Here is a 13,670-nt window from a genome sequence, read left to right as displayed (position 1 = left end):
CATGAGTCATTCAGCATCCGGGATAGTTTTGTGCCACTCTGTATTGGAGCTTTTTGTGTTTCTTTCTTTTTTACTTTAATAGTTTTGTGGGATAAGAGGTTATAGTTATTTAGCCTATTTAATCTTTGAATAGCCCTTAGTTACCCTGTTAAATGACTGTGCTTTGTGTCCACACTGTAAAAAAATTGCCAGGATTTTACAAGGTTTCACAGTATTATCTTACAATAAAATACTCTATTCAGAATTTTCTAGTAAAATCAATGCAGGCTAGGTCATTTTCTGTCATAACAACAAATTACTGTGAAAAAGTTATTACAATATCGCATTGCATTGTGGGGTAATAGTGTTTCATTTGAATTCACCATTATGGTGTTTAGTATTCCCTTTGGATGGGAACTTTGACTTACATACACTGGCGGCCAAAAGTTTGGAATAATGTACATATTTTGCTCTTATGGAAAGAAATTGGTACTTTTATTCATCAAAGTGTCATTCAACTGATCACAATGTATAGTCAGGACATTAATAATGTGAAAATTTCAGAACTTCTTAAACTTCTTCAAAGAGTTCTCATCAACATGCGGCAATGACAGTTTTGCAGATCCTTGTTATTCTAGCTGTCAGTTTGTCCAGATACTCAGGTGACATTTCACCCCACACTTCCTGTAGCACTTGCCATAGATGTGTCTGTCTTGTCGGGCACTTCTCACGCACCTTACAGTCTAGCTGATCCCACAAAAGCTCAATGGGGTTAAGATCCAGAACACTCTTTTCCAATTATCTGTTGTCCAATGTCTGTGTTTCTTTGTCCACTCGAACCTTTTCTTTTTGTTTTTCTGTTTCAAAAGTGGCTTTTTCTTTGCAATTCTTCCCATAAGGCCTGCACCCCTGAGTCTTCTCTTTACTGTTGTACATGAAACTGGTGTTGAGCGGGTAGAATTCAATGAAGCTGTCAGCTGAGGACATGTGAGGCGTCTATTTCTCAAACTAGAGACTCTGATGTACTTATCCTCTTGTTTAGTTGTACATCTGGTCTTCCACATCTCTTTCTGTCCTTGTTAGAGCCAGTTGTCCTTTGTCTTTGAAGACTGTAGTGTACACCTTTGTATGAAATCTTCAGTTTTTTGGCAATTTCAAGCATTGTATAGCCTTCATTCCTCAAAACAATGATTGACTAATGAGTTTCTAGAGAAAGCGGTTTCTTTGTCCATATGGAACATGTCTGATTGGGTAACATGGACATAATGCATGTCATGATCCTTCTCTGTCTGCCCTTCTGTCTTTGTCGTTTTTTTGTCTGTGTGTGTTTGTGTTATGTATGAGCACATGGCTTAGTCTAATGTTTATGTTTACCATGTGCTCTCCCAACTCTGCCTCTTCGTTCCCATGTTTGTTGACCTGTCTTCGTGTGCTAATCCTCTGTCTGGTTTGTTGTCTTGTTTATCAGTAATCAGTTTGTTATCGTGTTTTGTTCCTTTTGTTTTCTTACCAGTTATCTCCCTCATGAGAGTTTTGTGTTTCCTGTTTGTTTTCTTTTGTTTAATAAAATAATTTAGTTCACTCATTCCTGCCTTTGGTCCTCCATCCTGCAAATCCTGTAACAGAACGATCCGACCAAGACAGCACCCAGCAGGAATGAGTTGGTTTTAGTTTGAACCCCATTCCCTGTCTCACTGTTGTGATCCCACTGTCCAGTGCCTTTTTGATCTCTGTCAGGGGAACCAGTCAGTGAGGGAGTATTCGCTGTAATTTCTAGCATTGACCTCGGCCTTGGCTTCAACCAGGAATGCCTCATTGATCTTTTTGTGGCAGGCCTGGTTGGGCCCCGTCTAGTCTTTTATAACTGTTGGGGGTGAAGGAGGGAGTCTTTGCGACACCATAAAATTGGCTTTAAAATGGGATTAATTTATCTCAGCCTGTGTCACAGAAGGCTCTCTCTCTTCATCCCAGCCCAAGGACAGCAATGCTCCCTCACTGACCGTGGGTGCTGCAGTTGCTCTTCCCATCACCCAGAGGAGGAGGAGGAAGAGACTGAGCTCCACAACTGAGCCCGCTGCGGACCACCAGGAGGCGGAGGAGCCCGCTGCTGACCGCCCACTGCTCTTTCCATCCACAAGAGGAGGAGAAAGAAGAAGAGGAGAGGGGTCCCTGCATCAGCTGCAGCACCCCTGGAGGGGTCCAAGTCCGCTCCAGCTTGCCACAAAGGATCTGAGTCTGCTGCAGCACCCATGGAGGGGTCCGAGCCACTGCAGCGTCACTGGAGGGGTCCGAGTCTGCTGCTGTCCCCTGGGTGACCACTAAGTCTCTTAACCTGTTGTCGTCGACGAGCCTGCCCAGTCACCTGTGGTCGTCGACGAGCCTGTCCAGTCCCCTGTGGTCGTTGACGAGCCTGTCCAGTTCCCCTTGGCTGTCAGTGAGCCTGTTCAGTCCCCAGTGGCCATCGATGAGCATGTCCAGTCGCCAATGACCGTTGCCCACTGTGACCCCTCACCAGCAGCCACTGCTCAGTCTGTCCAGTCACCAGAGGCCGCCGCCCAGTCTGTCCAGTCACCAGTGGCTGCCACTATGTCTGACCACATCCAGTTCCCTGAGGCCACCACCCAGACTGACCCCTGTCCAGCGGTTGCTCCCCAGACAGACTCCTACCCAGTGGCCACAGATCAGTCAGTCCAGTTTTCAGTGGTAGCCACCCAAACTGACCCCTATCCAGCAGCCACCGGTCAAACAGTCCAGTTTCCTGCGGCTGCCGCCTAAACTGTTCAGTATCCTGCGGCCACCGCCCAGACTGGTCCCATGCCAGCGGCCGCCGTCTGGCCTGACCTCATTCCAGTGGCTGCCGCACAGTCGGTCCAGTTCCCTGCGGACATCACCCAAACTGTCCAGTACCTTGTGGCTGTCAGCCAGACTGGTCCCAAACCCACGGCCGCTGTCCAACCTGCCCTTAGCCAACCCCATGCCAGAGCCCACCAACATCTTGTCGAACCCTGTACAGTTCTCTTTGGCCGCCAAAGCCCTGTCTGACCATATCCAATTCTCAGCGGCCATGACTGACCTCACCACCTGCCCAGCAGCCACCACAGATCACACCCTCGGCTCAGCGGACACCAAAAAACAGTCTGCCCTGTCCCCTCCAGCCACAAATGCCCAGTCTGTACAGCTGTCTGGGGTCTCTGCCAAGTCTGTCCAGCCCTCTGGGGCCCCTGCCTGGTCTGTCCAGCCCTTTGGGGTGCCTGCCCGGTCTGACCTGTCCTGTACCGCTTCTTACCTCACCGTCTGCCCAGCGGCTGTGATGGACCTCACCATCTGCCCAGCGGCCACCACTGACCTCACCCATTGCCTAGCGGCCTCCACTAACCCGTCTGAAATCTGCCCAGCAGCGGCCAATGACCCCATTTGCCCAGTGGCCAAGGATTTTCCAGTGCTGAACTCGGACCTTGCCTTGGTCTCCGGCTTCCCCTCTGGCTCGTCACTGGACTCCCTGTCCATCCAGGCCTCCGGGTTCTCCTCCTCCTCCTCAGAAGGCCATGGCCTTCTGGTCCACCTACCACCTGGCCCAGACCATCCCCCTTGTCTCCCCCACCCACCCTCCTTGGTCTGCCATCTGTCCCTCGGCCTGGCCCATTCCTTTCGCCTGGTCTTCCCCACCCACCCCCTACTCAATCTGCTTTCTGCCCTCCTGGTCCTCTGCCCACTCCCTTGGCCAATCCATTGGTCCTGTCTGTTGTGGACACCAAGAGACATCCATTGAGGGGGGGTACTGTCATGATCCTTCTCTGTCTGCCCTTCTGTCTTTGTCGTTTTTTTTGTCTGTGTGAGTTTGTGTTATGCATGAGCACATGGCTTAGTCTAATGTTTATGTTTGCCATGTGCTCTCCCAACTCCGCCCCCTCATTCCCTCTGGCCTCACCCCTAGTTTAGTCCTCGTTATGTTGATTGTCTTGTTTACTCATGTGCCTTGTTGTTTTTTTGTCGGTGTGAGTTTATGTATAAGCACATGGCTTAGTCTAATGTTTATGTTTACCATGTGCTCTCCCAACTCTGCCCCTTTGTTCCCATGTCTGTGGACCGGTGTTCGTGTTCTACTCCTCTGTTTGGTTTGTTATCTTGTTTATCAGTTATCAGTTTGTTATCGTGTTTTGTTCCTTTTGTTTTCTTACCAGTTTTCTCCCTCGTGAGAGTTTTGTGTTTCCTGTTTGTTATTCTTTTGTTAAATATAATCACTTATTTCAATCATTCCTGCGTTTGGATCCTTCTTCCTGCAAGTCCCATAACAATGCAGCCTTATACATGGGTTCCTTAACATTGATTAGTCGGCTAATCGCTCAGACAACGCACCGACTGGTCAGTTAGTAGTTTTAAATTGGTAGTTTTGCAAATCCCTACCTTTTACCTGCAAACTCTGTATTACAGGATGAAACAAATATCATTTCAGACACAACTGTTCTGCAATAGACATTTCTTTCTGAGAAAAAGGAGTTAACACAGCTAAGTATATCAAAACATCAAAACCCCCACGTAGTCTCGAGTAGCCAGACCTTTGACTGGGCTGGGCTTTTTGGAAGCTTAAACTGGCCAAGAACTGACTGACATGAAGGTGATCAATCATAGTTGGTTTTTTTTTTGTGTTTTTTTTTTGTTTTTTTGTGCCATTTATGTGCAGGTTATTTGAGGTATACAGTATATTACTATAAAAATAGACCGGCATGGGAAAAGATAATTTAAATAATGCAGCAACAGTCTCAGTGACTGATTACACAAACACATATGGCGGAAAATGTGTAGAGAGTAAAATATAGTAAATAAGTACAGGCTGTTTCACAAGCTGGATTTCCCTCCTCATATTTTATCACAGCGAAAAAATATCTTAATATGGTAATGTGCTATTGAACACACTCCTTTAGCCTATTTAAAAAGTTACATTTCAGTGTAAATAATAAATTAAAACAAATGCATGTGTCCTTCAAGTGTTTCTCAATGAAGTATGCATTGCTTAAGTGTTTTTAAGTAGGGCCCTTCTGAAATCTGTTTTCCATTTTATTTAATTTTTTAGAATTCCATGTTTTAAAGTTCAATTTAATTCATCAACATACAGTGTCTAAGTAATAAGTTTTAACAAATTACTATAGAACAATTACTTTTCAACATACCATTGGATACCAAACTTTTATCCAGTACAACAGCAATCTTGCTTGTGATATATTGCTTAATCATCATTGTTATTATCATTAATAATAATAATAATATTCTTATTATTAGTTATTATCATATATATTGTATTATTATTACAGTGACTATTACATATTATACGTGACTACACAGTTATTATATTTCTGTTGAATTTCTTCAATTTCAGGCATCTAGCTTTTATTTTGATGTGTGTTTTTGATGGAAGCTTCTCTTGTCTGGATAAAAAGTTTGCAACATGGCCCAGTGTGATCATTAAAGTGCAAATGCTGTGATTTAATTATTTAAATATATAGTGCTTTCTGTCGTCTCATACAACACACAGCGCGCATGATTCTGTGGAGTTTGGAGTTATGAGCAGTCTTCTTCATACATTCACTTTAAAGTACGCAGCTCATGCAGACTAAGATTGCAGTCTTTCGCAGGATTTAATTTGATTATTTTTGCATCCAATTTTCCCCAAATATGTCAAATTTGTGTGTGAGCATGGACCTTCTTTGGATGGAAACACAGCTTTATATGCACAATATTTTTGCAGTATTATGGTTTTTCGCATAAATTAAAATCACAACTTGGATGGAAACATAGCTACAGACTAGTAAACAGATCAGTACATAAAGTTTTGCACATGGATATCCAATTTACTTGCCTAAAACAAAACTCTGCTGCACAATAATAATTGCACTTAATAATTGAAAACTAAAATCGCAATATGATGTTTACTAAACCGCAAAAGGCTGCAGTGGCTTCACAACTTGTGTGGCTGATCATCGATATAAGATTATAATTTTTTATCATATCAAATTGATCCCTTCTCAAATGTTATTCAGTAAGCCTGAAACATGTCAAGTCAGATCAAATCATAGTCAGCGATCTACCTGAATCCTCATGAAGAATGGGTGATGGGGGTTTATGCTTCTCCAATTGATATCTATGATATGTGACGTCCACAACTTATTATGGTTATTTAAAATAATGATGCATCGTGCATGATACATAGGGCCTACGTCGACTACAGTGGCGTATGTTGGACTTTTGAAAAGGTCCAATGTAAATTCCTATTTCAATTTCATTTTACATTTCTATAGCTTTCAGTTTAAACCCTTACAAATCATCTGATTTAACACAACATATGATAGAAAAACGTAGACCTACATAAAAATATATGCTGTAAAAAAGTCACATACTTGCACATAAATGCAACAACATATATGTCAATTGCCATATATCAGATTTCTGTACGGGAAGGCATTTGAAATACCTTTTAACTTACACTTTAAATAAGCATGAAATACCTTTATTTTTGTATATTCATATTAACACTATTTATTAAATCAAGTCAAATCAAAGACTCAAGTTTATGAATTGTATTATAAGTATTATTTTTAAATGTTTACACTGCCACATATAAGAGCGTGTGCTCAAGTGGCTCAGTATGCTTTAGGAGGTGAATAAGATTGCAATGAGCTGAAGGGAGGCTTGAGAGACCTTGCCTCCCACTGAAACTTTATCCACTGGAGTGACTTTAGAAAGATGACTGCTATACACATGAGTTAAGCTCACATTTCATCATATTTTATTATTTTATTTATGTACAGTCATTTATTTTTCTCACCTGAATTTTTGAAATCGCTACTTGTTGACTATGCCTCTGTTGTTCAAACTTTTTTTTTTTTTTGGTCAGATTTGAGAGAAATGTATTCATATCCATGATGCATATTGTCACATTTTTGTATCGAAATATACTGTGGCACAGTATATCATTAAACCCCTCTATTGGTTGTGTTCTACATTATTCATCTCATTAAACACAGACACTCTACCTGACATAACATGTGGCTTCCTTGCATAATTCCACCACAAGGTGGCACTCAAATATTGATTGGGATGTTCTTAAAGGGATAGTTCATTTCAAAAATGAAAATTCTCTCATTATTTACTCACCCTCATGATATCCCAGATGTGTTTGACTTCCTTTCTTCACCAGAACACATTTGAAGAAAAATAGAAAAACAAATCTCAGTAGGTCCTTAAAATGCAAGTGAATGGAGATTTCTCTTTTGAAGCTCCAAAAATCACAGACAGTCAGCAGAAACGTCATCCAAACAACTCCAGCGGTTAAATTAATGTCTTCTAAAGTGACACGATCGCTTTTGGTGTGAAAAAAATCAATATTTCAGTACTTTTTAACTCTAAATCATGCTTCCGGACAGGAGCGATACACGCGTCTGATGTAATTTTATTGGCATTTGAAATGCAAGAACTGACACATGTGCATCACACAGAGTCTCAACCAAGTGGAGAATGTGAGAGTACTTCGGTATCATGGCAACGGTAATACGTCACACGAGAGACCACGTGATCTCCACCCTTTCGTGAAGCTTACCCTCACGTTGGATTATAGTTAAAAAGTACTTAAATGTTGATATTTTTCGCACCAAAAGTGTGAAAAAGACATTAATTTAACCGCTGGAGTCGATTGGATGATGTTTATACTGACTGTCTGTGATTTTTGGAGCTTTAAAAGAGAAATCTCCATTCACTTGCATTTTAAGGACCTGCTGAGCTGAGATATTTTACTATTTATCTTCAAATGTGTTCTGGTGATGAAAGAAAGTCAAACACATCTGGGATATCATGAGGGTGAGTAAATGATGAGAGAATTTTCATTTTTGGGTGAACTATCCCTTTAATAAGAATGCTTTATCTTACAATGTTGACCAGTTGAAGATCAAAATCAAAGTTAAATTTTGTTTTTATAATGTTAAATGTTGTTGGAGAACCCCAGGGAGGAAAGGGACAGAATGCTATGGCAATTTTGAGAACAAAATACCCTATTTTTGAAACAAAAGACAACTGAGTCATGTAGTAAAAAAAAAGAAAAAACCCTACATGCTATTTGCACATTTCCACAGTACCAAGAAACCAAATGCTTAATAATAATAATAATAATAGTAATAATAATAATAATATTTCAAGTAGTAAATAATTTTAAAGTAGTAAATGTTTCAAATAACTATGCTTAGTGCTGGGTAGATTACTTCTAAATTGCAATCCATTACTGATCACAAATGAAATGATATGCGGCCCGTGTGACCATAATGTGGCCCAGTTGAGAAAAAGGTTGAGAACCACTGCTGTAAGACAACAAAGACAAACGCCTCATGTCTGCTCTTATCACTGCTTCTGTAAGCCCCATGTAGCCACAAACTCTACATCAACTCTTACCTGTTTTCTTCAAAATGGGATATTTTACTTGTCTGTAAGCCAACTTGGGTAAATACTCTCATGTTATGTATATGAACAAAATATACAACCCAGCAGAAAAAGCATAATACACAAGTCATTGGCAAAACATGTTCCTGACCACCAATGATGTAATATTACACATCTTCGTAAAGCTGAGGATCTCAAGGTTTGTGGGACCACAAAATAGACTGAATGCATATGGATGAGTACAGTACATGGCGAGTGCATACCTATGTTAGAGCTCCATCTGCATTTCAGATCTGTATATTGTGATTGAAGGTGATAGAGCAAAACTTCTTTTTCCTAGTATTTGCTGCCATCAAGTGGAATCAACTAACATTTTTAGCAGGGACATAGAGCAAACAAAGCCTAAATCACATGGTTTCAATAATAGGATGAAAAAATATGTTCATCAGAAAATTGTAAACAAACTATTATTTAAAAATTATTAGAATCTTTTTTCTTTTGAGGGTTTTCTGTAACATGACACCAATAATTTGCAATTAGTCCACTGTATGTGTGCAAGCTGAGTTTTTAAATTTGGGTGTTAAAAATGCATCCAAAATGTGTGTGGCTCTTGTGGAAGTGTCTGCTGCTCTGTTCATTGATAGTGTCATGCACCCACCGCCCTGGGAGTCCCAACAGCCTTGCAAAGACAGACAGTGTGAATTAATCCCAGGTGAGTGTGCGTGACAGTTTGACAGTGCTGTGAAATGAAAAAGAAGGGGCGCAAGGAATCGGGAGGCAACAGCATTTGTCAAATCATAATTAAATGATGAATCACTGTTGTGTTCTTCAGGGACCCAAACCCCTCTCAGTAATAGTCAATGAAGGGGAAATAAGCACAGGGTTCATCATAAGGGGTAAGGGTTTGTTGTGACTTTTTAAATAGCCTTTATATTTAAACCAAATGTTTAAACTCATGAACCGAGAATATTTATACACTGACTAAGGAAATTAGATAATGATAGTTCAAATGATTACAATGCATTTGTATCCAGAATTCAGGAGAAGTGGACCTCTGGTAGTGGAGAGGTGGAGCTGCAGACTCAGATGTAACAATATGCATTCAAATAGGCACATGTACATACTGTCACATGCAAATAATGAAAAAATGTTCTGTGGGAATGAATCTATCCGTGAACTTGCTTTAAAATGTGTTGACTTCATTAAGCCATTGGTTGCATAACTTCCCTTTTTTATTCAAGAAACTACTCATGTTTTGAATATAATCAAAGAGATTAAAAAAAAAAACTTGGGTCATCATTCTTACTATGGATGTTGAATCATTATATACCAACATAGACCACTTTGAAGCATTATCACATTACCTGGAAATTACACCATCAGAACAAATGCCCTCTGCTGGATTTATTCTACAACTTGCAGAATGGACTCTGAATAACATTAACTTTCTTTTTCAGGATCAGTTCTGTAAACAAAGTACAGCTGTGCATGCATATTTTGCTCCTAATTTTGCCAAATTGTCCTTGGAATTTGTATATTCAGATTTAAATGTGTACTAAATGTGAAGATTGTGTGGTGGGGTAGATTCATTGAAAATATTATACTTCTATGCTCTAGGTCAGAGACAAAATTACTGCGGTTTCATTCCTATTTAAATAATACTAACATTCATTTGAAACTCAGTTTGGGATTTTCATCTACTGAAATTAATTTCCTTGATATGTAGATTTTAAAAGACCATAATGGGAACGTACATACATCTGTCTACAAAAAAAGAACAGATTGCAATATCATGTTGAGGGCAGATATTTCCATCCTCCCTGGCTTATAGAAAATATTCCTTTTGTTCAATTTCAGAGGTTGAAACCTATGTGTGACTCAAAGTTTAAGACATATCAAAGATTCCAAAAAAGAGGGAGTGAGCCTAATGTTATCATCAAAGCTTAGTGGGGTAAGCTGAGCCGATATGAACATATGTTGTCTCCTATACAAGATAAAATAAGACAAAGGTAAAATAAATAGAGCTACTTTTATTTCAAGGTACAGTATCTGCTATCACTTAGAAAAATGTAATCCATTGGGTCAACTTGGCAATGGTTAGGGTTAGGGGTAAGTTGCTCTTGTTCAGTGGGTAAGATGAGCTATTTAGGGGTAAGTTAATAATACAGATAATATGTTTTATTTATGTAGTGCCTTTCAAAGAGCTCAAGGTCGCTTTACAAGAAAATCACATCATGTACAGCGTCCCCACGTGTTCTGGAATACCTGGAATTTTGCAATACAGCTTTCCAGTCATGGAAAATATTTTAGCGAACAAATTCCTGTCACATACACTCTCTGCTCATCTAATGCCATCTCTGCTTCGCTCCGACGAAATAGTTTAAGTATTGATATAGTACAAAATATCATTTTTTTCATTCAAACATTGCTGTTGTGTTAACCACTAAAACATTTGAGTTATAAACTTTAGATAATGATGACAGTCAGACAACTGATTAAAAAAAAAATAATAATAATAATTCCCTTGGTTGGTAGCGTGGTGATTCGACCATAATACCCCGGGATGTGAATTAATTTTCAATAATTCAACAATCGGAGAGTGCTTATACTACGGTTACCGCATGAAGTATGTGTAAAACACGGACGGAATCACGGAATCTAGTCTAAAAATGGCATTAGCTATAAAACGCAGAATGTCATGGAATATGACATATTTGGATGAAGATTAATGTTTGAATGCACAAATGATTAAATTAAAATTGAGATATGTCCTAGTGTGATAATTAAACTGCAAAAGTATGTGATTTAATTAAATAAATATATAATCTGCATGTGCTGCACACTTCAAAATGAACGTGTGAAGCCGGCCGCTCATACACTGAAAACACCTCATCATGATCATCACTCGCGCTCTTGTGTGTGTGAGATGACAGAGAGCAGAACACTCTGAAGCGTGCAGCACATACAGACTCTATTAATGAGATTTAATTTAATTAATACAATCACACTGGGCTATGTAGCAAACTACTTACCTGGAGGTGAGAAACCACCCTCAAAAACACACAAAATGCCAAAATAAAAGCTAGATATAAATTAACGCATGTGTTTTATCTTAAATATTTCACTTTTTGGGCACGTTAAAATGTCCTGAAAAATTGTGCCTTGTAAAGAGTGGGAACCCTGATATAGTCAATCATATATATGTAAAAAAATAAAAAGGACTTGGTGGACTTTAAGTCTTTAATTGAGATTTGAAGGTGAAGATTAAGGTGATGTTGCGGAGGTTCAGTGGAAGTAAGTTTCAAAGTTTAGGTGCTACTGTGACGCTCCTGTTCTACCCGCTCCGTACGGGACTTGAATTTGCGTCTCCAGCATGGGAGGTAGGTGCGCTAACAAGGAGGCTAGCGTCAGTCGCTAGTGCACCGCTTGAGGTCAGGAGAGTGAGATTTATACACATCGCACAGCTATCTATCAGCTGGCCACCGTTACACTACTACACTGAAAGACCTACCACCCATAGAGGACAGTCGAAATGTAGGACAGAAAGCAGTCTAGAATCAAAGTGTTCTGTGTGGGACTTTCCCCTAGCGGCCAGTAAGGGTCGCTAGAGGAGTGACTTTTATTTTGAATTTCTTTTGTATTATTCTTGTTGTCTCTGTTCTGTGTTTTCCCCTTGATTGCAGAAAATAAATTACAAAATTATAATCATTTATTTAAAAACACAAACACAAAAATAGATACGCAAGTGCTGCGCACATTAACATTTACATATCGCGATATACACGATATAGCAAAATCTCTAACGGTTGACACTTTATATCGTCACCACGATATATATCATCATATCATCCAGCCCTACTCCCAGGTGTGTCTTATTTACCCAGTTAGTCTTTGTGTATACACTCAGGGTGCATTCCATTCAGAAGTGGTCATCCCAGGTATGGGATTGTCTCCGGCGGAGTTTCATTTGATGGTACCCGGGTGTCGGCTGTCTCCTGCCAGATGTCTGAGATGTCTGAGCGCCGGTGATGGGGTGGGTGGTGCCGGAACGTTGTTATGGACCCCGTGCCACCCTTGTGGCAGTTGATACGGTTCAGGCGAGTAACAAAAATTAAGTATTGGTACTTGTACGCGTACTCGTTCTCAAAAAAATGGTATCGGGACATCCCTAATATTAGTACTTATTATCTTGCTTTCTCAGTTGTATCATCCTTTACACATACTGTGGTGACAGAGAGGCTTTGTATCAACTCATCATTAACTTTTGATACTCTATGATCATCAGAAGAATTAAACCACCAGCCAGGTGTACATTTACTTCAGTCTATAAAACACATTTCTGTCATTTCTGCAGAGGCTACCGCAGATTGCAGTACATGTACTATGTGAGATAAAATGGTTGAACGAGTGAATTAAAGGAGGTAGAAGCAGAGCAAGAGCGCAGAACATTTTTTTGTTAGAGGAAATGGGCAATGTGTGTGTGTGAGTTTGTGTGTGGGGGTAGGGGAAGGGGGTAATTTTAAGTGCTCTCAGTGTGGAGTCAAGCCTTCCTCTACAGATCTCTGTCTTGCTCCTGCCACTCGTCCCTTGTCAGTAATTACTCTTTCACCCGGACAAGCTCATCAGTGCGGGCGCGCCGTGCATGTAACTAACACCCACCACCTCCAGCGTACTCCAACAGAACAACAGATTCATACACAAATGAACACAAAAACTGTGCACCCTGTAGAATAACAATATCAGTACACAAATTGTGTATTTTCTAAATGAGTAGAGGTAAATCATACAGTTAGTGCAACTAGTATTTTCTTGTTTTAACCACTGATGATGATGTATACAATGTCTTTCCCGTTTCATGCGTCATATTTGAATCACTGGTGCTTTTCTGTTGCTTGCCTCCATCAATGCCGAGGACGAATAGAAATAAATAAACATGTTTTGTGTGTATGTGGACACACACACCCACAGCCCTGTCAGGGGGTTGTGTGGTTAATCTTTATGCACTCTGTGACCTCCTCACTGCCAACCCTGCTAAATATATTATTCCCGTGGGGCTTTCAGTGCTGCTTGGTGTCAGAAATCAATATGTATGAGCCGTGTAGATGGGAATTTCTAATAGATCTCCACGGCCCTGCGCTACCCTTCAATATCTGCCTTGGACTATTAGTGCCGGCTCAGTGGCAGTGAAATAACCGAGATAATCTGTTAAGGTTCCACTCTTAAGGTGGAACTGCTTTAACAGGTCTTACTGGTGTTCTTGCATCAGAAAT

The sequence above is a fragment of the Myxocyprinus asiaticus genome, chromosome 8, assembly GCF_019703515.2.
Source record: "Myxocyprinus asiaticus isolate MX2 ecotype Aquarium Trade chromosome 8, UBuf_Myxa_2, whole genome shotgun sequence".
In the NCBI taxonomy this organism is placed as follows: Eukaryota; Metazoa; Chordata; class Actinopteri; order Cypriniformes; family Catostomidae; genus Myxocyprinus; species Myxocyprinus asiaticus.
This window is presented reverse-complemented; position numbering follows the sequence as displayed.